This window comes from Pogona vitticeps, chromosome 4, assembly GCF_051106095.1.
Source record: "Pogona vitticeps strain Pit_001003342236 chromosome 4, PviZW2.1, whole genome shotgun sequence".
NCBI lineage: Eukaryota > Metazoa > Chordata > Lepidosauria > Squamata > Agamidae > Pogona > Pogona vitticeps.
Window position 1 is genome coordinate 41,524,047 of NC_135786.1, and position 24,276 is coordinate 41,548,322.

At 41.6% G+C, this 24,276-nt stretch overlaps 1 protein-coding gene and 1 long non-coding RNA gene across 3 annotated transcripts in view; one reads left to right on the forward strand and one right to left on the reverse strand.

The window, feature by feature from the left end:
* LOC140706561 (uncharacterized) overlaps positions 1–24,276 on the reverse strand; it is a 50,099-nt gene that overhangs the window by 3,376 nt on the left and 22,447 nt on the right. Inside the window, exons 2-3 of one of the 2 annotated variants that reach the window (XR_013545135.1) lie at positions 23,245–23,313; positions 472–20,417 (exon numbers count right to left, since the gene is read on the reverse strand). This is a non-coding gene — a long non-coding RNA (uncharacterized LOC140706561). Of the gene's footprint in view, positions 1–471; positions 23,314–24,276 lie in introns of both variants that reach the window. The other variant, XR_013545134.1, reaches the window with a different exon arrangement.
* SLC16A1 (solute carrier family 16 member 1) overlaps positions 11,815–24,276 on the forward strand; it is a 78,655-nt gene continuing 66,193 nt past the window's right edge. Inside the window, exon 1 of the mRNA XM_078393368.1 lies at positions 11,815–11,920. The gene's annotated coding sequence lies outside the window, so the exon portion shown is untranslated. The remainder of the gene's footprint in view (positions 11,921–24,276) is intronic.

Sequence of the window (24,276 nt, forward strand, 5' to 3'; positions counted from 1 at the left end):
GCTTGACTCCATAAAGGAAGCCACAGGCTTGAGTTTACAAGAGCTGAGCAGGACTGTTGAAGACAGGACATCTTGGAGCCAATTCATTCATAGGATTGCCATGTCAGAGGCAACTTGACAGCACACAACTGCTGCTTGATTTACTCTTTTCTAGGTTTAAGAAATCCTTAAATCAGAGAATGCAGGGTTTGAATACTGATATCTTACTTATCTATTGAGTATTTTCTAAAATCCACTCCCAAGTTTCCAGGTCTTCTTCAGTAGCCAAATCAGTGTGGAAAAGGTCTATGCAGAGGATAGGAAATTTGGAAGCACCTGCTTCAACATACTGATGTAGTCCTAAATCCAAATAGGGAGAGTGGTTGTTTTCATTTATTTTAACTTTATCTTGCTTTTCTAGTATCAGCTTGGCTCCCCTCCTCCAGGATGATGGAGGAAAAAACTGTTTGTTTTCTTGTGTCCATAACTGACCTTTTACATAAGCTTCTGCAGCTGCAGTCTTCAACATTCCTAATGCTGTATGATGCTCCGATCTGAATGTTTATTCTGTAAGAACTGGCTCCTTAGAAAAGTCTAGATGCCAAGTCATGCACAAATGTTGTGGCTATCCAGTACTCCACTATCATGATTTAAGGAAGGATTGATGGGACCCTTCTGTGGCAGGCTGACAGCCCATTGGGTGGTGAGAAAGAGAGCCAGCTGGTATGACATAATGACTGGAGCTCTGGAACTCCCTCCGACAGGATGCCAGACTGGTCCCATATTTGCTGTCCTTCTGCAAGCAGACAAAGACCTTTTAATGAAGTAAGCCACTATGGGTCCTTTTTAAGTGTTAATGCTTACATATAAGGCCCTAAACGGTTTAGGACCTTGATACTTGGCGGAACACCTACTCCCACCCAGATCTACCCGGATCACCCGCACGAGCCAGGAGGTGAGGCTGAGGAGTGTAACGCTGAGGGCGGCCTGGAAGGAAAAGACACGAAACTGGGCCTTCTCGTCGGTGGCTCCTCGCCTCTGGAATAACCTTCCTCCGGCGATTCGTGCGGCCCCTATGCTGGGCACTTTTAAGTGTCAATTAAAAACATGGTTATATGTTCAGGCCTTCCCTCCAGTCAATACCTAACTTTTTCTTTTTTCTTTTCTTTGTCCTTTCCTTTCCTTATTTGCTTATTATTGGATGTGCTTTGATTGTCTGTAATTTTTATGTTGTATTTTAAATATTTATTGGAAGCTGCCCAGAGTGGCCGACCAGACCAGATGGGCGGGATACAAATCAATCAATCAATCAATCAATCAATCAATCAATCAATCAATCAATCAATCGATCGATCGATCGATCGATCGATCGATCGATCGATCAATCAATCAATCAATCAATCAATCAATATGGAGACAGGTGGGGTAAAAATATTTTAAACAAACAAACAAACAAACTTGGGAAATTGCAACTCATGCTCACTGATTTCAGAGCTTTGAAAATATTGATTTGGGTTGTTATATCTCCTAGAATTCCCCAGGTAGCTATTCTATGCTATGCTGGGGGTTTCTAGGAGTTGTAATCCAAAGAAGTTAACATTTCCTCTCCTTGTCTGAATAATCTGTCCTTTGTGGTCTCAGTCTGATCTACCTCATATTGTTAGGAGGTTAAGTAGTGGGGAGGAGAAGCACATATTCTGTTTCAGGGCAGAAATAATGCATGGTTTTTACTGATTTCTGGAAAGGTAGTCACAGTCTAACTTAAACTTGAACTGCAATGTAATAGCAGCTCCACTATTAAAACTTTGCCCATTTCAGCTGAACTGATTTGGATTTTTGAGCTCACCAACTGTCAATTAAATTGTTATTCTTTTCTATTGCTTTCCCCATCTCTGCGATATTTTGCAATATATCAAATACATTTCGGTTATTACTTCAGTGGCATCTCAGGTCAGTATCCAAGACACATAATACATCCTGGTGCTCCCCCCTCCCCCCATGCACTTAGTTGGCATTGTAAGTCCAGGCCTTGCCCTGGGATGAACCACAACCAAGCAGGCTTGTTGTGTGCCCAGGAAGAGGCTATGAGAGCAAGTGTGCGTGTGGGTGATCTCGAAGGAGAGCCTAGTCCAAGATATTATCTTGCATGGGTTTTTGTGCACCCCATCACTAATAATATCTGGGTGTCCTGCCAATTTCTCCCCACTGAACCTGTGACTTTATCCAACATGACAAGAGGCACTGATTTATTCTACCAAAAAGGCGGCATTAAACAAACATGACCTGAGAGAATCCCAGACCTACAATTCCGGGACTGTTTGGGCCCGTGGAGAGAGATGAAAGCCTCCCCTATAATTCCCCAGTATGACCCGGAATCCCCCCAACTTGATCTGCCAAAGCCTTTGGCTGCTGTAGATCCCTCTGTTTGATTGCCTTGACAGAAGCAGCTTATTAATTGCGCTAATGAGGGGCTCAGCAATAAGGTACAAGGCAGAAAGATGGAAAGATTCCAGTGTGGCTAATAAAACGTTCAAAACCCCCGGCAGAGCATAAGGTCACCCTGTTGCTGAGCTACTCACTAAGCTGCCTGTCACACTAAATTAAGAACCAGAAGGTGACTCCAGGGGAAAAAAACACACTTCCACATGATGTGCATTGTTAAACGAATGGATGATGTTTTAAATTTCTTAAGTTAGAAGGAATGAATGCACAGTCCCAATGGCTGATAAAACTCTGGCTTTCATTTCTGGCCTTGCAGTAGAAATGGTCTAACTTGTACACATTGGAAAGTGGGTTGGACTTCAAATGTTTTATCAGAAGATTGAAAAGGATATACAGTATTGTTTCTGTCGCTTGACATACTGTCTTACTTTTTATGCTAGTCTCCTTGTTAAAACCTGAAGCCTTGCTGGTAAGAATGAAAAAGGCAGCATGCAAATTTCCAGGGCCAGTCCTGTTATTAGACAGACTGAAACAACTGCCTCTAGAATTTGAATGAGTGTAACAGAAGGGCAGCAAATGGCTAGCCAGTTTCTTTTTGTAAGTTTCCAATGTCAAGGAGAAAGAAAAGGGCTTGAGGAATTGCAGGTCTCTTATGTCTTATAACTTGATTCTCCTCAAACATGGAGGAAGAGATATCACTTGCTGCTCTGTGCCAGGCAGCAAATATCTTGCCTTGTTCCTACAATTTTTATTGCTTCAGGAAGTGGAAGAGCATCTTCTGTAGTTTTCTCATGGATATTACTTCCTTGCTGCGTTGGAGGTCCAAAACAACAATAACAAAATGTTCTTTATTACACTATTATATAGTCTGTAAGATGGCAGAAAATTTGGCTACTTAGTTTTTGGTTTGTTTTTTTAAACCCCTCTCTTTCCACTCCACAGTGCTTCTGTATTTTAAAAATAAATTGGTGCTTTCTTTCTTGAACAACAAAATGATGAATGAAATTTTGATTAATGGACTCAAATCAGGAAAAAAAGGACAACCCACCTGTTGCATGGGCTGAGACAAGGCTCATGATTCAGTGGTGCGTGGTTTGCACCTCATTCTTTTATGTAAGAGATGGCAGGAAGCTGGGCTCAGCCCATGGGAAAACTGCCAGCCAAGAGTTCATTTGTATGTTATTTTTATAAAAGTTGTCTTTTTAAGTTGGGTGATTTAGTGAGGTGGAAAAATAGATGGTGGGAACCAGTAGTACGTTGTGTCAAAAGAAGTATAAGCATAGATGGAATGTGGGATGCAAACATACAGAAATGAAATATAAAATTGGACTTAATAACGTTGGTTGGGTGTGCGGGTGTCCCATGTATTTAAAGTTCATGTTTCTGTGACAATAATTTAGTCCTTTTTGCATTTTCACAATAAGAAATATAGAAAAAGAGAACTTATAATGCTCCCTCTGTATACAACCAAAGTCCAAACTAAGACCAAGAAAATCTGGACTGGTTGCTGGTTAAGTTTTCAGTGGGCAGTCAAAACAGTGTTGTTGTGCAAGGTATTAGACTTTAAAATAGGCTTCTAGAGAATGTTTTAAAGCTGTTTTGAATAATATGTTTCGAATAATTTTAATCTGTCTATTGTACATTTCTACTGACCAGGATTTGGGAATCCTGGTCAGTAGAAAAATGATAAACAAGTACAGTACTTTAAATAAACAAAAGTGTCTGAGGAGCATGGTGAGAAGGGTCAGGGCCTTCTTGGTGGGGAGTTGGGAGGCAGAAAGAGTGCTAACAGTTGTTTGACTTCCAAAGAGCAACAACACCAAAGAGAAACTGACAATATTACTACTCGGATATATAACATAATTAATGAACTGCTAAACAGTATTCCTTCTCAGGTTTGCTTTTATATGTGCTAATGGCAAGTCTGAACAACCTTTGCTACTAGTCTTCATTTACTTGGTTACAAGTGCATACAAGCAGGCAAGTTTCAAAAACTGTGATTAAAAATGATACCATCCTAATTAAAAATAAGCTCCAGACACTAAGGACTCATGCTCGGTATGAATTTGAATTGAGACAGAAATCTATTCCTCAGAAAGGGAAAAATTCATCAAACTGGTCTATGGCTGGATAGCTCAGTGGCTTAGTGGTTGCAAAGCCATAGGTTGGAAGTAGGATTCCCCACTGTGTTTCCTGTGAGTAGAGCCAGCCTGTGTGGCCATGGGCAAGCTGCACAGTCTCAGGGCATCCACAGAAAAAGAGAATGGCAAACCACTTCTGATAAGTCTCTACCTGGAAAACTGTGAAGAGCATCACCCTAAGTCAGAATTGACTTGACAGCACATTCTCTCTCTCTCTCTCTCTCTCTCTCTCTCTCTCTCTCACACACACACACACACACACACACACACACACACCCCTTTTGATGTGTGGATGAGGGGAAAGTATTCTCATCCTTAGTCTTTAATTGAATAGGCCAGTAATATCTGAACTGAAAAGGAATGAGAATTATTCATTGTTTATTTTATGTCAGGATTATTACACACTTGAAAGAGTACAGTATCCAGTAGGAAAAAATTGCTTATGGTGTGATGCTAACAAAGAAACTATGCTGCTAAATGAGGGCTACTGTAATGTGCTGCTTGCTGGTCTTTATGCACTCTTATTGTATGAAAGAAATATGGTTTCCAAATAGTGAGAGACAGAAGTCATACTGCTTGCGATTTTCAGAACTATGAGATGTGCCTTTTGGTTGCCTTCGTGATGATTTCAGCAATCTTGCTGGTCCCAAAGGAATTTCTAAGTAGTTCAGATAAGGCAGAAAAACACATATGGAAAAAGTTGATTAATTGTTTGTGTACAATTTTCTCAAACAAGCCTGAATAACAAATGGCATCTTATGGTATGCTGCACATTGTTAATATTTAAAGGCATGATTGAAACTCACAGAACTCTCCCTGTGTCTTGCCAGTATCACTGGATTCTTGGGGGAAGTGCCAAATAACAAAAGAAACTGCAATTAAATGTGGTTAAATTGTGGGAAGTGGGCGCAACCGTCAGAGCCTGCTCCAGCTAAACTTTCCCACAGGACCAGCTGACATCAGCTGTGCTGTGGAGAAAATCTGGTTGATTTGCTGCATTTTTACATCATTATACAGTTTATTTGATTGTTGTTGTTGTTTAGTCATTAAGTCGTGTCCGACTCTTTGTGGCCCCATGGACCAGAGCACGCCAGGCCCTCCTGTCTTCCACTGCCTCTCGGAGTTTGGTCAAAGTCATGTTGGTAGCTTCAATGACACTGTCCAAACATCTCATCCTCTGTTGTCTCCTTCTTCTCTTGCCTTCACACTTTCCCAAAATTAGGGTCTTTTTCCTTTATCATGTGCATCTTTGCACGAAATGTTCCTGTAATATCTCCGATTTTCTTTAACAGATCTCTGGTTTTCCCTTTCTATTATTTTCCTCTATATCTTTGCACTTTTCATTTAAGATTCATACTAACAGCAGCACCTACAGTAATAAGAACTATGATAGTGATAATACAAGACACATAGCTACTCATTGATCTAATCTACATACTGTTTTGCACTATATTTTCCATTCTCCTTTACATAACTGCTGTAAGAGTCCAATTGTGGTTCATATTTGAGGCATAAAAATGGCTTTCTGGATATATGCCACCTTTTATTCTTGTGCCTTAATCTTCAGGTGAGATATCTTGGGGGGTTTGTTTGCTTTTGGGTTCCCCCCCATTTCCAATAGGTCTTGGGGGTTCGCTTGCTTTTTGCTTTGCTTTTTTTGCATTTCCGATGGACCTTGCACATTTTGCTTGCTTTCTGCTTTGCTTTTTTGGCATTTCCAATGGACCTTGCACGCTTCGCTTGCTTTCTGCTTTGCTTTGTCTGAATTTCCAATGGGTCTTGCATGCTTTGTTTGCTTTTCTTCTTCTTTCCCCCCTTCAGCCAGAATGGATTAATCATGTTTCTGATGGGTCTTGCAGTGATTTTTTTGTGATTTTTTTCTTCAGACGGAATGGATTAATTGCATTTCAATGGGAAATGGTGCTTCGACTTATGACCATTTCAAGTTATGACCAGAGTTCTGGAACTAATTAAGTTTGTAAGTCGAGGCACCATTGCATGTGGAGAAACAGGAGTCCTGTGCACATATGCATGAGACCCTTTATCTACAGATATCAAATATGCATAACCAATGCTGTCATGCCAGAGTTGATAAATGTATGACCAGCAGGTCCTGCCTCTCCTTCCATGCAATTGATATACACATGGAGGGAAAAATCCACACAGATCTAAAACCTGTCACATCTTGTAATCTAATTTGAGGCAAAATTGTAACAACAGAAAAGAACTGATAAATTGGTCTTGGAAGTCTAAACTAATAACAGTAAGCAAGCCAAGAGGTGAACCTGCATCTAGGGGTAAATCTCTCAGCTGGTGAGCAGACATATCTAACATATATCAACACCAAAATAATTCATTGCCAACCCTATATTGTATAACTGAGAAAAATTAGGGATTACCTAGGATTGGTTTTCTCTGTGAAAGGAATATACTCCACTCATCTCTGTATGAAGAACAAATTCCTGGCCTCAGAACTTTCTCATTTGGTCTCACTCACCATTAGGCTGCTGGATCATGAGGTCTTCTTGGATCCTAAAAACTACGAATTAGATGCTACAACAGGCCTGTGCTAGTGTCAAAGAATGGAGCACGACTGTCTAGGACTATAGTTTTGAAAGAACGGAAAGCATTTTAATATAAAAGTCCAAAATTCAATTGAAATGCTTAGTACAGAATACAGTTGGGATTTATCCCCCTCAGTTATTAAAAATAAAACGCTGGAATGCAGGGGGCTCCCTGTTCAGGATTTAACCACTCCATTTCATTCCTACCTCTCCCCACAGTCAGTCAGCACAGCATTCCATACCCACCAAGCATGTTTAGATGTCACTGAGATGTTTTGGGTTCCTCCCAGTTCTTCCTCTTTTCCTTCTTCTCCAAACTATGACATCCTTCCAAGCATGCTGATGCTTCCCACATGTATATGATTGACACATTTTGACTACCTAAGCAACAGCACCTATAGCCTGACTATGGGATAGAAAATGATAGGATAGCTGGTGGAAGAGAAATTAGATTCAAGGGCTATCAGAGTACAAGCAGTACTCTTTGGCTTTTGACCATACTTATCTTACTGTTTTTCTGCATTATTGATAGTCTTCCAAAATATTGCAAAAATGTTTTCATAGATAGGACGGGAATTTAAATTGGATTCAATTTGATCAAACTTTGGTTTTCTTCTACATCGTTGAAGAGTCATTTCAGGTTATTTGGATGGGTGTGTTTTACATAACAAGTAATGAACGCAATGACAGTAATGAAGATTTAAGATTTTGAATCAATCTGCGCAGTCTGAATTTCTTTTACCTATATAATGGCATGATTATATGCCATAACGTTGCTATTGCCTTACAGTTACCTTCCATCAATTGCAAATGTAGCCTATGACTGACTGAATCTAAGGGAGTAATGCCACAGGATTGTCCCTCCCTTGACTAATCTGCACAAGGCTGACTCTAGATTGTTCAAAGAGATCTGAGAAACCACCAATTATAATTAGCTGCTGCCTAGAGTAGACAGACCAGCAGCTCCCCAGTCCTTGAGTTTTCAGAGCCATAGTCTGAGACCAGGAACAGGCCCTTTGGATGTCACAGGAAGTGTAACAACTTAAACTAATGTGGGAATGTGTATGTGTGTGTGCGTGCTCTCAGCTAAGAGTGTGATAGATGATATGGATTTCAGGCCTGTGTTCTAAATAAACATTATGTGTGCCACAGCTATCGGTGGGGAAAAAATGGGTATCCATCTAGCCATTAATTATACTCCACACCCAATAAAATACAACTTTCTTCTCTGGCACTGCTCAAAGTTGTCTCCTCACATGGAGATACAGAGATCTCTAGGCACAGCATTTCCTGAGACCTGACAATACCTCTGCCTGAAGGGCTTCAGACCTTCAAATATCTGGCTTTCTAACATTGTTCCAGCACCATTCTCTTTATCCTCAGCTTACTCAGTCCTTACAGTCACACATAGGCTTCTTTAATTTCATGGTCTGGCTTGTCTTGCTCTGATCAGTTATTAACCAAGCTTGGCAATAAGCCACTGAATCCAGGGATGCCCGAGACCCTGGTTCCAGCACAGCCATACAAAGATCCAAGGAACTGAGGTAGATGGCAATGACAAAGGCAAGCTAAAGCAGCCATTCTCAACCTTTTTTTCTGGCCATGGCCGTAAAGACAATATGAAATAAATATAGGCAAAATCAGGATTGTATAAGTCACACAATACACCTTAGAAGGTGGTATGTGAATAATTGTTTTTGCGTCTGTGGATCCCTTCAAATGTCCCAGGGCCCCCAGGGGGCCATATGCCCCCTCCACTGAAAATGGCAGTCAGCCCTAGCATTACGTGAGGTTTGCTGGCCATCTCAGATGGCAAATGCCAGGAGGTGGGGCCAAGCAACAGGGTGCGGGGGGGGGGGCAAGCAATCTGCTTGATGTGGTCTTTCAGGTACACTGGAGGATGCTGTCTCATTTTGAGAGAAATAGAGGAATCAGTGCTCCTTTTGCAAGTCCCTGTAAGGACAGGATGATTGAGTAAATGGTCATGGTAAAATAATCAGTACATACTCTCTGTTCATTAGCCAACACAAGGAATTGAAAGAAGTCATGAAAAATTATAAGAGGAAAGTGCAAATAAGGGAGGTACCCTATTGTACTGACAAGAAGATTGAGTGAGTAGGACTAGACAAGAATGAAGGAACTTAATGGGTCAGTTAGAATGACTGCAGGGAGGTTAGGAAAAGAGAGCATATATCAAATAAGGAAAGAAACAAATAAGAGTCTGGGTACTAGGTAAAGAGAGGAGTGGGAGATGTAAAAAAAGGTGGGACTTCCTATGATTGGTTTAGGTGTAAACGGGATAGGCTGTACACCTTGAATCACCCAGACCAATGGGGAAACAAGGGAGGGACCATGCGGCCGGGAGTAGGGGATAAATATCATGCTACAGTATGGTGTGATAGGTGTGCCTACCCACTTAGGACACCTGCTTTTCCAAAAAGGGTTTTTTTAAATAAAGGAGAGCTGTTTGCATTCGTGGTTGTCTGGTTACTGCATTTAAGTAACAAGAGTATGAGCATTTTTCACCATTTGCAAGTGTTGAGGTAAGATGCAACTGCCATTTTGGTTATGTAGAAAGGGAAGCAGCTGAAACCTTGCCCTTTGCTTCAGGCAGCAAAATATGTGGGCATGACACTGGCTAGGTGTGTTTCCTTTCCCAGTGGGGAATTCAGAACAGGCTCAACAATTCTCTTCTCTGCTTATCAGAAACCAAAGGTGGTAGGAGACTCAGGATGTCAACAGCACAATATTTAATTCCTTACCATGGCAAAGTAGCAGGAAGGCCTGAAGACTTGGATGCACAGAAAAGCCAGTGCTCTGGCCTGGATGATGGCTGCTCGTATTGAGGTCAGAGCACGTTACTTGACCAAAGTTTGTAAAAGTGAAGGTGGACTTTTGCAAAGTCAGCAGAACTGGGGGATCACTTTGATCCCTTTCCCCTTCTTCCTAGGCAAAAAGTGTGTGTGTGGGGAAAGCCCGACCCAAGCCATCCCCCAGCCCTGGGGGTGGGATTCCCTTTGGACAGGCTTCAGCAAGCCGCCCGAAGGGAAAATCTCTCCCTGCTTATGCCCCTGAAGAACAGCTGATCCACGGGGGCACAAGCAGATAGAGAATGAAGGGACAAATATAAAAGGGTTATATTCGTTGCTTCATAGTCATCAGGATCTCACATTCATATTCTGGACTCCATATGAAGCAATGAATATCTGACAAATCAGGGATATTCGTTGAATGTCTAGTACAGATATTTCTTAACTTTATGCCATTTATGTGATTGGGCTACAGAATTTCATCCAGTGTATTTGTGTCTCCTCCCCTCATCAGATCATGATCCATTTCTGCTTGTGTACACAAACCCATATTGCAAATGTCTATTTGAACAGGCAATAAACAGGAACTTGTTACTGAAAAGGTGCTTCCACCCTGTCCATTCTGCTAATATATACTAAATACATGGTTCTTCCACCCTTATTAAAGATATATCCACATAGGGGCCGTTCAAGATAATTTGCTGCCTGAGATTAAATTATACACCATTTATTGCTGATGGGCAAATGAGATGTGAATCTTAATTAAACATTGGTGGTGGGCAGGTGCACAGCAGTTTAGACAAAAGTCTAGGGCTCAACACACTGCTCCCCAGAAACACAAGGAGTTGCACTGCAAAGCAACAGAAAGCAATGCAAAGGAAAGCACCAGTCAGATCGAAGCTGTAGCCACATGCCATTTTAATTGTAGGTAGTTATCCTAGTTTGAAAATGGTGGCAAGGTGAGCAAGCCAAATGCTCCCTTTGGAATATACAGCCATGCAATCAATGACAGCAGAGAAGTGGGAGGTGGGCCAAGTTAGTCTCTTTGCCAGCCCCATCACTATTTTAGTGCTGCCTCTATCTGAAGGCCGAACCATCCCAGTGATCCTTTGGATGTCTTCTTTGGGCCTCATGCAGTGTTGCACACAGTCTAAATCCACAACTGGCATGCTAAATTAAGCACTTGGCTTTAATCCCTGACAGCAAAGCCCTTTTCAGAATGTCATGCTTACGCCAACTGAAACCTCCAGTGGTCACTGGAGCTAGTTTGTTTCCCATGACTGAAATTGCAAGAATGCTCTGTATCTCTGAAAATACAAAGAGCTGTAGTTTGAAAAAAAAACCCCTTATGCAGCCTTCCGTACTTTGGTTTCTTTCAAGTGACTTGAACTGTAGTGGGAGTTGATGGGAGTTGCAGTCTTAAACATCTGACTGGTGGGTAGGATGTAATGTGTGTCAGTACAAAACGAATCAAGTACATTGGTTAGAAGGAAAGGCATAGAGAATAATCTAGCCAGAAGGAAGGCATAATTCGTGGGAAGAATTACCAGGAAATGACTCATCACAAAATTGCATAAATGACTCAGCACAGCAGTACGGTGACAGCAGTAGAGCACAGAGACAAAAATGAAGAGTTGAAATCAGAGATGAATAAATAAAGGATCTCATTTATATAACGTCTGCCTGATTCTTTAGTTAGAATCTTGGAGACCAGTTTGAATGCAACCTCATTACTGAGAGCTGCTGCATCCAAAATCAGGATAGCCGTGACAAAGTCCAACCTCTGGTGGGAGAGGAACAACAATAAGAAGGGTTGTTTTTTTTTAAGTAACAGCAAACCACTTGAAATACAATTCATCTGACTCCTCTGCTAGGAGGGACAAAAACAGCTTTACAAGACCCCGAGATTCAAGAGAAGACATCTAAGACAGGAAGAATATGATAGATGAAATGTGGTTGTTTCTTTCTCCTGCAGTGGGAAGAGGTATAGTTCTACAACACAGTAAATAAAATGCTTGAAGGCAGAGGGTAGTTTCTTGACAGCTGCTAGGGGCATCTGCTATTTAGTGTCACACAGAATAATAACAGAAAGCTGCTTGCTTTTGGGGGGTGTTCCTGTGTTTTTAGAAGGGTGATTAGAGGATGGGCAGGAGAAAGCTGCTTTAGGAATTGATTATAAGTAGCATGAAGGTATAAGGAACAAGATGTTTTAACAGTGTTCATATAAGATTATGTGACATAGGAGCAGTTAAGCATAACAATTAATCTGAAATCTATAGTGCCGAATTGTGTTATTGATAAGCTATACAGAAAGGCAAGATTTCAGATCCAGCAGACGTTTTTCACTTTGCCGTACTTATAGGATTGCTGTTTGTTTTTTGGAAATGTTCTGGAGTGGAAGATGAGTGCTATAATTGGGCAAGGTCTATGAAAGACATTATACCTGTCATATAACATTCCTGCCATTTTACTTCCTGAGTTCTGACACAGGAATGTCTGGCTTGGGCTGATTTCAAGAAGCTAGCATTTTCTAGCTGAAATCTAGCTTTTCTTGTCAATCTGGCTGGGTTTTGTTTGCTTTATTTCTGACAGATCCTGATATACTTTTTGAGATCATGGAATGTTCTTGATACTTGCACTCACTGGCTCACTGACAGGAAAATAGGGTTTTTTGCATGCAATTGCAATAAGGCGGCTGCATTCTGGATTCCTTGCTCAGAGTAAAAATATTGCTAAACAAGTTAGAAAAGTAAGGGCCAGACAGGTTAAAAAAAGTTAAAAATGGAAGCAATCTTTATTGCAGTAGCTAATTTCTACTACATATGCATCTTAAGATCATTAGACAGGATCTTTGATCAGCATTAGACATGAGGACTTCTGGATATTCAACAAATATCCCTGATTTACCATACAATATATTCGTTGCTTTGTATTCTTGAGGTCCAGAGATCCTGCCAAATATAAAGCAACAAATATAACCTGTTTTATATTCATTCCTTCGTCCCCTATTTGCTTATGCCCCCCCCCGCAGAGCAGCTGTTCTTCAGGGGCATAAGAAAGGAGGGATTTTCCCTTTGGGTGGCTTGTGAAAGTCTGCTCAAAGGGAATCCCATGCCTGGGGCTGGGGGATGGCTTGGTTCCCTTTTTCCCCTCTGCCTGTGGGGCATAGGAAGAGGAGGGAAGGGATCTAAGTGGGATCAAAGTGATCTCCCAGTGCAGCATCGCTGCAGGATGGCTTGCATCCTGCTTTCCCTCCTCTTCCTATGCCCCCGTGGAGGAAAAGGATCATAACCTGATCAAAGCTTTGATCCCGCTTTAATTCCTTGCCTCCTCTTCCTATGCCATGGGGGCATAGGAAGTGGAGGGAAAGCAGGAGACCCAAGCCATCCCGCAGCTCCTCTGCCTTTGCAAAGGCAGCGGGGCTGGGGGATTGCTTTGATCCCTTCCTTCCTCTTCCTATAAAGGACATAAGAAGGCTGTGAGCCTTGGCTGTGAGCCAACAAACCAACAAATTGATTCTTGGTTCATGGGGCCATTGGGGTGCAATTTGTGGGTCATGGCAATCCATGAAGCAAGACAAAGCGCTTCTAATTGGTATACATTTTATTTGAATATTGGTTTCATTTAATATATATTAGTTTACTTAATACCTATTAAGTAGGTAAAAAAATAAATACATGTCAATCTATATCCCAGAAAGGTGAGAAATGAAAAGCCACAGTATTTTGTCACGATGTGTGTTCCCCCTGAATTTAGAAAATTCAGGAGGATGCCATAGGGATACAGGTGACTGACACTGTCAGAATAACATGGACTCATTTTAAGGTTGCTTTCGCAGATAGCAATCTGTGAGATTTCACATTATTTCCTGGCTTGCCCAGCCATTCCAATCTTGCTGAATACGACCAGTGCTGTAACTTTAAAATTGTTCTGCTTAAAAAACAGAATATTTGTACGCAATGTTGACTGTCACAGCTAAACCATTTCCATACACTTGCTGAAACCTGGCATTGGACAGAATTTCCACCACTGAGGGCTGTCTGCTTCACTCTTCATCTGGACCAGGCCCTGCACAGATTGTTAATTGATTCCCATCCTGCATGTAGAAGGTGTCCAAAGGGGCAGGAAGGCACATAAGTTCTGTTACTGCAGTTTATCCAGCATCAGCCCTGTCAAGTTTATGGTGTTTCCTGGGGCTGCCCGAGCAAGATGTTTTGGCTGATATTCCCATCACACATCCCCGCTCAGTGATCTTTATTCATGCCATGCGCCTGGGAGTTGGGATTTCCCCAAACAGCAAAAAAGGGCAGCATTCCTCTAGATTTTGCAGCCTGCTGAACTCATTTCAGGAAATCCCAAGGCCCTACTGCACAATATACCAGCTGTATGTGCACTTGGAAAAAGTTTTCCAAACCCATTCAGGCAAATAAATAATTTCCCTATTTTAGTGCAAACTATCAACTATGTTTGTTTAAATGCATATACTGTAAGAGATAGAAAACTAGGGGAAATTAAAGGAGCAGCTCAATTCCAGCTACCACTGTATTTGTGCAGGTATTAAGTGGAGGAATGTGTTTCTTTGTTAGCATGAAGTAGTTCAATACGTCAATGGACTCAAATGGGAAAAGAAACTCTGACTTGTATATGCATAGCTTAACAGAAAATTCATTCCTCTATTTACAAATAGCTAGGTTTTATTAGTGTGATTCAGGCTTTTTGCATGTGTAACGGAAACAAACATATATACTTACCAAATTCCTGTAATACTTTAAGACTAACAGATTTATTCAACGTGGGCTTTCATGGATTGCAACTCACTTCTTCAGATTATAATCTACAAAAGATCACACTGAAATAAATCTGTCTGCCCTAAGGTTGCTCTCCCCACCCCCCTGCTGATGTTACATATGCTTGATGAGGTCACAAAGTAAAGAACATAAAACAAGTTTTTTTCTCCAAACTGCAAAACAGTATTTGGACAATAGGAATTGTGGACTGTAAACATGGACTTTGTCCCATTTTATATTCCCTGATCTCTTCCCTTTCCCTTTGCAAGGAGATTGGAAGCTTTAACATACTGTTTTACACCAAACATACTTTCTCGTGGTGTATCCAGAGTTCTGGTTACTTTAAACCACTGATTCAAAGAAGCCAGGATCAGACTCTTACACATGATTCTATCTTGTAAAGGGGAAAAAAATTCAAGCTGGGCTGGGCAACTTACCAGGATAGGGGTGTGTGTATACTCTGGACCCTCTGAAACCAAAGACCTATTCAGCCATTCCTAAAGCAAGGACACTCACCATACCTAGAGGGGAGTGCTTTAGCTTTGCCCTGTCTGGTTCTGGTTGTTGTTGTTGTTTAGTCATTAAGTCATGTCCGACTCTTCGTGACCCATGGACCAGGCCCTCCTGGCTTCCACTGCATCCCAGAGTTTGGCCAAATTCATGTCGGTAGCTTTGATGACACTGTCCAACCGTCTCATCCTGTCGTCCCCTTCTTCTCTTGCCTTCACACTTTCCCAACATCAGGGTCTTTTCCAGGGATTATTCTCTTCTCATGAGATGGCCAAAATATTGGAGCCTCAGCTTCAGGATCTCTCATTCCAGTGAGCACTCAGGGTCGATTTCCTTCAGAATGGATAGGTTTGTTCTCCTTGCAGTCTAGGGGACTCTCAAGACCCTTCAGCACCACAATTCAAAAGCAGCAATTCTTCAGTGGTCAGCCTTCTTTTTGGTCCAGCTCTCACTTCCATACATCGCTACTGGAAAAACCCTAGCTTTGACTATGTGGACCACTGTTTCCAATATGTAGAGAGTAACAAATATAAAGAGCAGAGACCCTGCAGCCCTTGAGGACTCTTCACATAGTTTGCAATGCCACTGTTTCCTGGAGAGTCCCCACAAATAGCAGAAGCTCCCGTCTTCAGACTCATTAAAGGTGGTGGGATTATAGTGATCTGCTTCACAACTGCAGCACATATGCTTTAAGAATGACTGAATAGGATACTGTAGTCTTGCTAAAATTCAGTGGCAAGTGTGGTGAATCTTCATGGTACTGCAGACCGCCAGAGAGATCTCCTACTACAGCATATAGCTATAGAAACTGCACAGGAGACGACTAGGAAACAATTGCAAGGCAAAATAGCAGGAAGCAAAGAAAGAAGTAGGATTTGCTCCGGTGTTATTGGTAGCGTGAATGGCAGTGACAGCAGGAACTGCAGCAGCCACAGAGTTGCTTTCAGCTGGGGAGCATTCAACAAAAGTGCATGAGTCCCATTTGTCCTCTCAGAGCTCCTCCAGTTCAAACAGCACAAAGAACACTGGACAGTCTAAACTGGAAGCATACGCTTCCAATCTCTTCATGGGCACACCTGAGGAAAGAGAGAGGTGTGTTGTTCCTCCAGTTGGAGCAATACATAATGCGAAAATGCAAGGGAGGGCCTTCTCTGTTGTGGTCCCCCACTTGTGGGAATCCTTCCCTATGGAAGTCTAGATGATACTGAAATTGGCCTCATTTTGCCACCATGCTGAAACTTTGTCCTTCTTCCAAGCATTCAAGTATTGACTAGCTTGTGAAGTACATCATTTTAAACAGTGTTTACATTGCTTCAGACTGGTTTTGTTTTAAATTGTTTTACTGTTTTTAACAAATCGCTAGTCATTGTATGTGATCATTAATTCCCTATATTACAAAGGCACACAACTGAGCTTTTGAAGTTGTAGCCATGTTATACAAGGTTCTTTTCTGCTAATGGATTCTACTGGTGGATTTCTCCACATTTCCTTGAGCAACAAAAAAAAATCTGTAGAAAAACTGTCATGTTTAATTCCCTCTGAGTGAGAAAATACTTGTGGTATATTTGTAATATTTTTGTTATGTGATTAGATACACGAAAAGCATGGCTGAACACTTTTGATACAAAAGATATTCAGGAAAGCAACTTGCTTGAGTCTCCCAATTTCAGTTGGAAATATGCATGCACTGTCCCTTCTCTCTCTCTCTCTCTCTCTCTCTCTGTGTGTGTGTGTTCATCTCTGTCCATGTGTGACCTGCAAAGCAGCAGTTTCCCTTTATTTGGCACTGATTAGGCCTCATATTGAGTACTGTGTCCAGTTCTGGACACCACACTTTAAACAAGAATGCTGCCAAACTGGAACAAGTTCAGAGCAGGGCAACAAGGATGATCAGAGGGCTGGAAACCAAGTTATAGGAGGAAAAACTGAAAGAACTGGGCACGTTTATCCTTGAGAAAAGAATACCGAGGGGAGATATGATAGCACTCTTCAAATACTGTACTTGAAACGTTTTAATACAAAAGAGGGGCAAGATCTGTTCCCAACAGAGATGAGCATGAACCTTGCTTCGGAGGTTCATGCTGGTCTGTACACATGGCACTACAGGTGTGGTGTTTTCCCTTCCCCCACCTCCCTGGCCAATGATTGACTTACCAACTGGTGCACACTCCTCTCCTCCTCCACTTTGGCTATTTGGTTAGTCCTTGACAGGAGCATGGCGTTGGCTGTCTCGCCTCCTTCTTGGGGTGGGTGATCAGTGAAGGTGGTGGGGCAGGGAAGCCCATGCTCTTGCCAGAGACTGGCTGAGGTTCATCCCCATCTCTAGTTCTCAATCATTCCAAAGTTCAGGACATGTAATAATGGACTCCAGTTACAGCAAGCCAGATTTTGCTTGATATCAGGAAAAATGTTGTAACTGTTAGAGCAGTATGACAATGGAACCACTTACCTGAGGAGATGATGAGTGTTCCAACACTGGAGGCATTCAAGAGAAAATTTGACAACTATCTGTCAGATATACTTTATAGGACTTTCCAGATATCAAATATTTGCATTGTAAAGGCATATTGGTATCAAAGAGGATAAAAATGTATTAGATACAACTTTACTGTAATGGGAATTATTTATTACACAGTTACTGAATACAGTATTTATTAGAAGCAATCAAATGAATAGCAGGGAGAGAGACTAAAAGTTAAACAAGGTGTGGCTCTGGTCCTATATGCCCTTACCTAACTGTTGATGTCTTGAAATGTTTGGTCAAAGCTGGATGAGTACAGCTGAGTTAGATTGCAAACAAGGCCTGGAGCAGGGAATATTCTTTTAACTTTTGACTGTGATTTGGTAGTCACTAGAATTTCCTACACATTCCACCTACTATTCATAATGGGAAGATATGGGAGTTTCCTTTTGCAAAGTATAGGTGCATGGAGTATTATTCTGCTCTGATTAGGATTGTGATAGGAGCAAACCTCCCTTCCCATCCATGGTTCTGATCCAGCTTAGCCAAGCCCTCAGACTCAAATATTGAATTTTTAAAAGACAGCTCAACAACTGTGAACTACATTACTGATGGGTTTTCTATTTCTCAAAAAATAAGAAAAAAATTGAAGAAAGAGATTTCTCAAATTACAAGGGGAAAGCTTAAAGCATCAGACAGATGGGATGGTTTACTTCATTAGGAGATGCTTTGGATTTTGTGATAAATAACATATTCAAGATCTAAATATACCAATTTCTTTATAGATCTGTGTTATTCTGATGTTTCATAGGATCATTTAGATATCCTTTGATTTAGATTCCTGCACTGAGCAGAGGGTTGTACTTGAAAAAGCAGTGGTCCCCAACCTTTTTTGAACTGTGAACTGGTTCAGTGGGCGGGTGGGGAGGCAGCGCATGTGTGTGTGTGTGTGTGTGTGTGTGTGTGTGTGTGTGTGTGTGGTTTGTGCACATCCGTGCATGCATGGGGTGTGTGTGCGTGTGTGGGAAGGGCATGTGTGCGTCTGTGCATGTGTGCGTCTGTGCTATGGGTGGGCATCCATACATGCATGTGGGGGGGGGCGTGGGGGGCGTCCGTGTGTCTGTGCATACATGGGCGGGGCATGTGTGTGTCCGTGAGTGTATATGGGGGCGTACATCCGCCAAGAATGGTCAATTGATCAGATGGGTGGGATATAAACAAACAAACAAACAAACAATACATGCATCCATACGTGAGTGCAGGGGGAGCTGCAGATCTGTCTCTGTGGCCTGGTCCTGCCAAATCCACGGCCCACTGGGGGTTGGAGACCCCTGGTCTACAGTCCCCTTCTAGTTCCATTATTCTATGGTTCCTTTATATAAGCTCTGCTAGCTATAACCTTCAAAATACACAGTATGCATACCTATCAGACAATAATTCCCCAGCTATTAGCTTGCACTAAAGAGACATTAACTGACACCTGGACTCTTAACAAACCATTTGTCTGACACAAGGGAAGTGGCACTGGAGGGTCAATGTGATGTATACATAGAGTGATGGTCTAGGGCTGAGGAAATTTGTTCTCAAGTCTCCACTCAGCTATGAAGCCTCACTGAACAATGAAAAAGGTTAATCATTTGTTCAACATCCCACACCTTAAAAACCCTACATGTGGAAAGCTACTTAACAGCATGTAACAATATGAAAAGAATCCTTGGCTAACAGCTATAAAACAATTTCATTTCCAAGAACAAGAGTGTTCTATAATACGAGTTATTCATTAACTATTGCCCACCCTGCTTTACAATAGTATTGTGTCTTTAGTAAACATTTCACTAGCAAAATGGAGAAAAGGTTTCAGAATTATGGAACATTTTAATATGTGCTAGAAGTGGCTAACAGTGTTTTCATATAAAAAAAATATGAAATGGAATAAAATCTGCTAGCTCAACAGGACTAGTATAACCATGGAGGAAATCTCATAATATACTAATTTATCTTTCAGGGCCGGAGATAAAAATCTCTTGTATGTTTTCCACTGATTTCTTAAGCACAGATGTTTTCTAAAATGATCCAGTATCTACCTGGATTTTTTATGTGGGCCCAATGACAAGCTAGGGCATTCCTATGGTTCTCTTGAGCTGATCCTCTTATGGCTTCAACATAGATGTTGAGGTCCTTATGATATTTAAACATCATATCATCCTAACTATAGGACTTTTCCTTCAAGGTTTATGAGTTTGAGGAGATTATTTTGTGTTATAAGGTTGGATTGAGGATGTTGTCCGTATATCATCCTGCTTACTGCATTATGGCCTTCCTGACTAAGCCAATCTCAGTTATAGTGTCCTGGAAGCTAGACTTTGGTCCCTGATTTTTTTTTTAACTTTAGGCTGATGAAATTCTACAGAGCCCCCAAGCTTGCATATTTTGTGCTGTTACAGCTGATTCTAATAAAGGCATTGCTTGTACTGTATCAGAATTCTGGAATTTGAGTTTTGTTTTGGTCCTGTAGCTCAACATAACTTGAGATTGTTCTGGAATTCCTTTGCCTGAACCACTGTCAAAATTAGCACAGCAAAGCTAAAAAGATTATGTAATCACCTCCTGTTGTTGCTCTGAATGGACACTGTGCTTATCTTGTATACCTTTAAGCTTTAGAGAGAAATGCCAAAGCTCAGATGATTGCATTCCACGACCTTTTTGGCTCCACCATTTACCCTCTGTTGGGAAAAGAAAAAAGGCAAAATAGTTAGCCATTTCAAAGACTAAAATATTTGTTTCAGAGTGAATTTTCAGGGATCAAAAATCACTTCCTCAGACACGGGGAGTGCAAATGAAAAACTGGATTTTATTCCATGAATATGGCCCGAATCCTGTTACTTAGTGTAGCAAATCATACCAGAATAGTAGACCCATTAAATCAAATGGCAATTTAAGTGAACAACATCTCTGAAGTTCCATTCCTCAAACAGATATAATAATACTAACTATGTGTCATCAAGTCAGTTTTGATTTATGGTGACCTTTTCCAGGATTTTCCAGATACAGAGTATTCAGTGGTTTACCTGTCTCTTCTCCTGGAGGTGTGCACAGACTGTGCAGCCTGCCCAAAGCCACATAAACTGGCTCTACTTGCAGGAGGCACAGTGGGGAATTGAAATCCCAGCCTTTAGCTCTGCAGCCAAATACCAAAATTTCTGAGCTGTCCATCAGCCAAAATAGATATAGATGTAGATATAAATGTAGTAGAAATAGACGCATACATTACTTTTACACACAGTAATGCATTGCACCTTGTGGTGCAATGGTTAAAATGTAGTACTGCTGTCAAAAGCTCTGCTCACAACCTGCATTTAATCCCAACAGATTCAGGTAGCTGCTCAAGGATGACTCGGCCTTCCATCCTGGTAAACTGAATATCCAGCTTGCTGGGGTGGGGGGCACAATATGTGGCCTCTATAATTTCTTAAACAGAAAGCACTTTAAGAGCTATGAGGTGATATATAAGTAGCACACTTTGCTTTGCTTTAAAATTCTGAATGTTCTTTGTGTAGGTAAGCCTTTTTAAGTGACACAGCTCTCAGAACATCACATCTTAAACTTGGTGGATTGTTTGGAAGCAGATAAAAATACAAAGTAGTAGGGAGAAGCTAAAATGTGAAGAACTCTTCCAAATCTCTCTTTAGGAGTGTGGGGGAAAAGAAGCACAACTTTCTTGTCTGTGACTGGCTTAATGCATAGATGCACTCCTAGTGTTGAAAGCATAGCATAAAAGATTGCTGACTATGTGCTCCCATGCTCTTCATGGGAGAAGAGGGGGTCAAAAAGGTTCTCACAGTGATCATCAAGACATGAAAGAATGATTTAAGCAGCAACCAAACAGATTTCCAGCTTAAGATCAGATCCCATGAGGGATGCCCCTTCACACTCTTACCCTCCCCTGAGGTCTACATCTTCTCACTCAAGGGTCAAAGGTGCAGTTCCTGTTTACTCTTACCCAGCTCCCTTGGTCCCAGCACCTGGATGCTGGCTCTGCTCCTCCTCCATGTCGCACTTGAACTGCCTCAGCTGTTTGAACTGGTGCTGCCACCACCAGTGATGAAGTTGGACCAGTGTGGGCAATGTAACAGGGGCCCAGCTGGCTTTACCACTTGGCCCTAGGGAGCCTACTTCCTCATTTATGGGCTAGTCTGAAAAGCCATGTCCCTAGCCAAGATGGTACTTCCATGCCTTAGTCCCTGGGGCCAGAAGCATGCAGTCAGGCAGGTAATAAAAATAAGAGGGCATGGCTAGGCTTAAGTGGCCATCTGCAGCCTCTGGGGCTTTCCTCCACTCCTCAGCACCCCCCCTCTCTCTGTTGTTCTGCTCCCCTGAAACATCTTTATCTCCAGTCCTTATGGCCCTAGCTGTCCCTGGGATTCCCATTTTTCCTCCCATACCCACCAGGTGCATACTCTCCAGCCAAGGAAGCCTCTTTTAGCATGGCAAGCAACCATAAACAGAGGCCCAACCCAGTTCTTGTTAACCCTTTTGTGCCAGGAAGGGACATTTTAGTCTTCTGGCATTATGTTCTGTTGCGGAATCCACATAGAACTAGACTTACAATGTGAACATTCCATAATATCATTGCCTGGCATGACTGAAGAACCATAACTTTCTGGACTGTGGGAAGTGGATATTTTTTACCCAGTTTTGATAAGGCAAGAAAGAATTGCAAGACGTCTCGCAGACTTGGTGGCTTCCCTCTGCAGCCTGTAATATGTCTGTAGAAACACATTAGGCTTGCTTAGGCCAGCATATTACTCTGGAAAATGTTCACAAGTTTAAGCTGGAATGTCAGTGAGTTTGTCGCCAGAATGGCATCTGTGGAAGCAGGCCCAAGGTATCTCCTGCTGAGAATCCAAAGCATGTTACAATAATTGGTCATAATTGCACTGGGCTCAAAGTTCAACAACTGAGAATGTGTAGTAGCCCTAGAGGCTGTTTTTAACATGAGGACTGTGTACCTTTTCTAGCTCGTTACCAAATGACCTATGTTTGCTTTGAGATTGATACATCGGAGGTTTCAGGAGGCTGTACAAGAAAATGAGCAAAACCATTGATCTGACTATATATGAGTTGGAGCACCAGGGGCTGAGAGTTCAATTCCCCATTCTGCTAACTGGGAGAACAGCCAGTCTGTGCAGCCTTGGGCAAGATGCACAGTCATAGAGCATCGCTAGATGATGGAACTGGTAGATCACTGGTAGACCCCTTCTGACTTCTTTATTCTTTGAAAACCACGGGAAGGAGCAACATGACTCAGAATCAATTTAATGGGATATAATTACGGTATTCTCTTTTGCCAACATCTTCCAATGCTCATGTTGATTTCTGCCTGGCTACTGGAATCCCCGAAAAACTGCTATCATTGCTCTTTGTTAGAAATCCCTCATTTCTTCCTGGGTGGGTTATCTGGAACCTAATTCTAACCTGAACATCTTGCAGATAATATGAGTTTGTGCTATATGGCCTTACTGCCTCTGCAGTAGTCTATTTGCAGCTGACCTGATGTCCTTCTGGTCTAGGAAAGGTTCCTGAATTCTTCATTTCTCAGTACACATGCTCAGAGTGTTGCTGTAAAAAAAAAGTGCACTTAATTATGCTGTACATGTAACAACCCCAAACATTTGCTCCTGTTTGCATGGATAAGATAGAAATAATTAATGTACAGTATAACCAGAAGAATGAGGGTTACATAGCTAGTGTACAGGGACCAAAAGAGGAAACTAAACACAGGCGCTGCTAATAGATTTCATGTTCAAGTCAGAACATTTGTCGACTACTTCAAACAGCAAGGAGTCCTGTAAGAGTAAGCTTTGCCTGCTGAGGGGCACTTCCTTCACAGTGGGAAGGTTGCAATATTTAAAACATTCTGAAGCAAAAGAGTGAATTAAAGAAAAGTAGTAAAACACTGTGTGTCAACAAAGCTCTTGGAAGGCATAGTACACAGTGGGAATCTGGTTCAGCAAAAACAGGGGAAAAGCCCTGACAAATCTGGCCTAAGATTGTGTCAAAACTGTGTCATATCATTTGGGAATTTGAGGGTGTTTCAGCCACATGATACAGTACAATACCCCACCTTACTCTATCCTACATCGGCTGCCTTTGGTGTTCTCTTAGTTGTTATAACAACTAAAATTATTAGGGTGAGGGGTTGTTTCTTTCCTCTTCCTCCCCTAAGTCTTTTTCCTTTTGTGTTGTTCCATTTACACTTATACGCCTAGGAAAAGAAAAAGAGTTTGATATAAGTGAGATAAAACTTTGTATTCAAATACCATCAAATACTATCTATCAGTATGTCTTTTGTGTACCGTATTGGCACTCCATGACACATATGAGAAATAGCTGTTCTGGATCACTTACATTTCAGACATTTATGACTGACTTTTAAGGCATCCTCTTGATCCTCACAGGCATTAAATATCATTTGAGCAACCATTTGTATTGCATTTCATATAGGGAAAATGTATGCACATGTGTTTGATAGACTTGTCCGTAATTGCATTCCAATATTCCTTCCCCATAATGCCTTAAAGC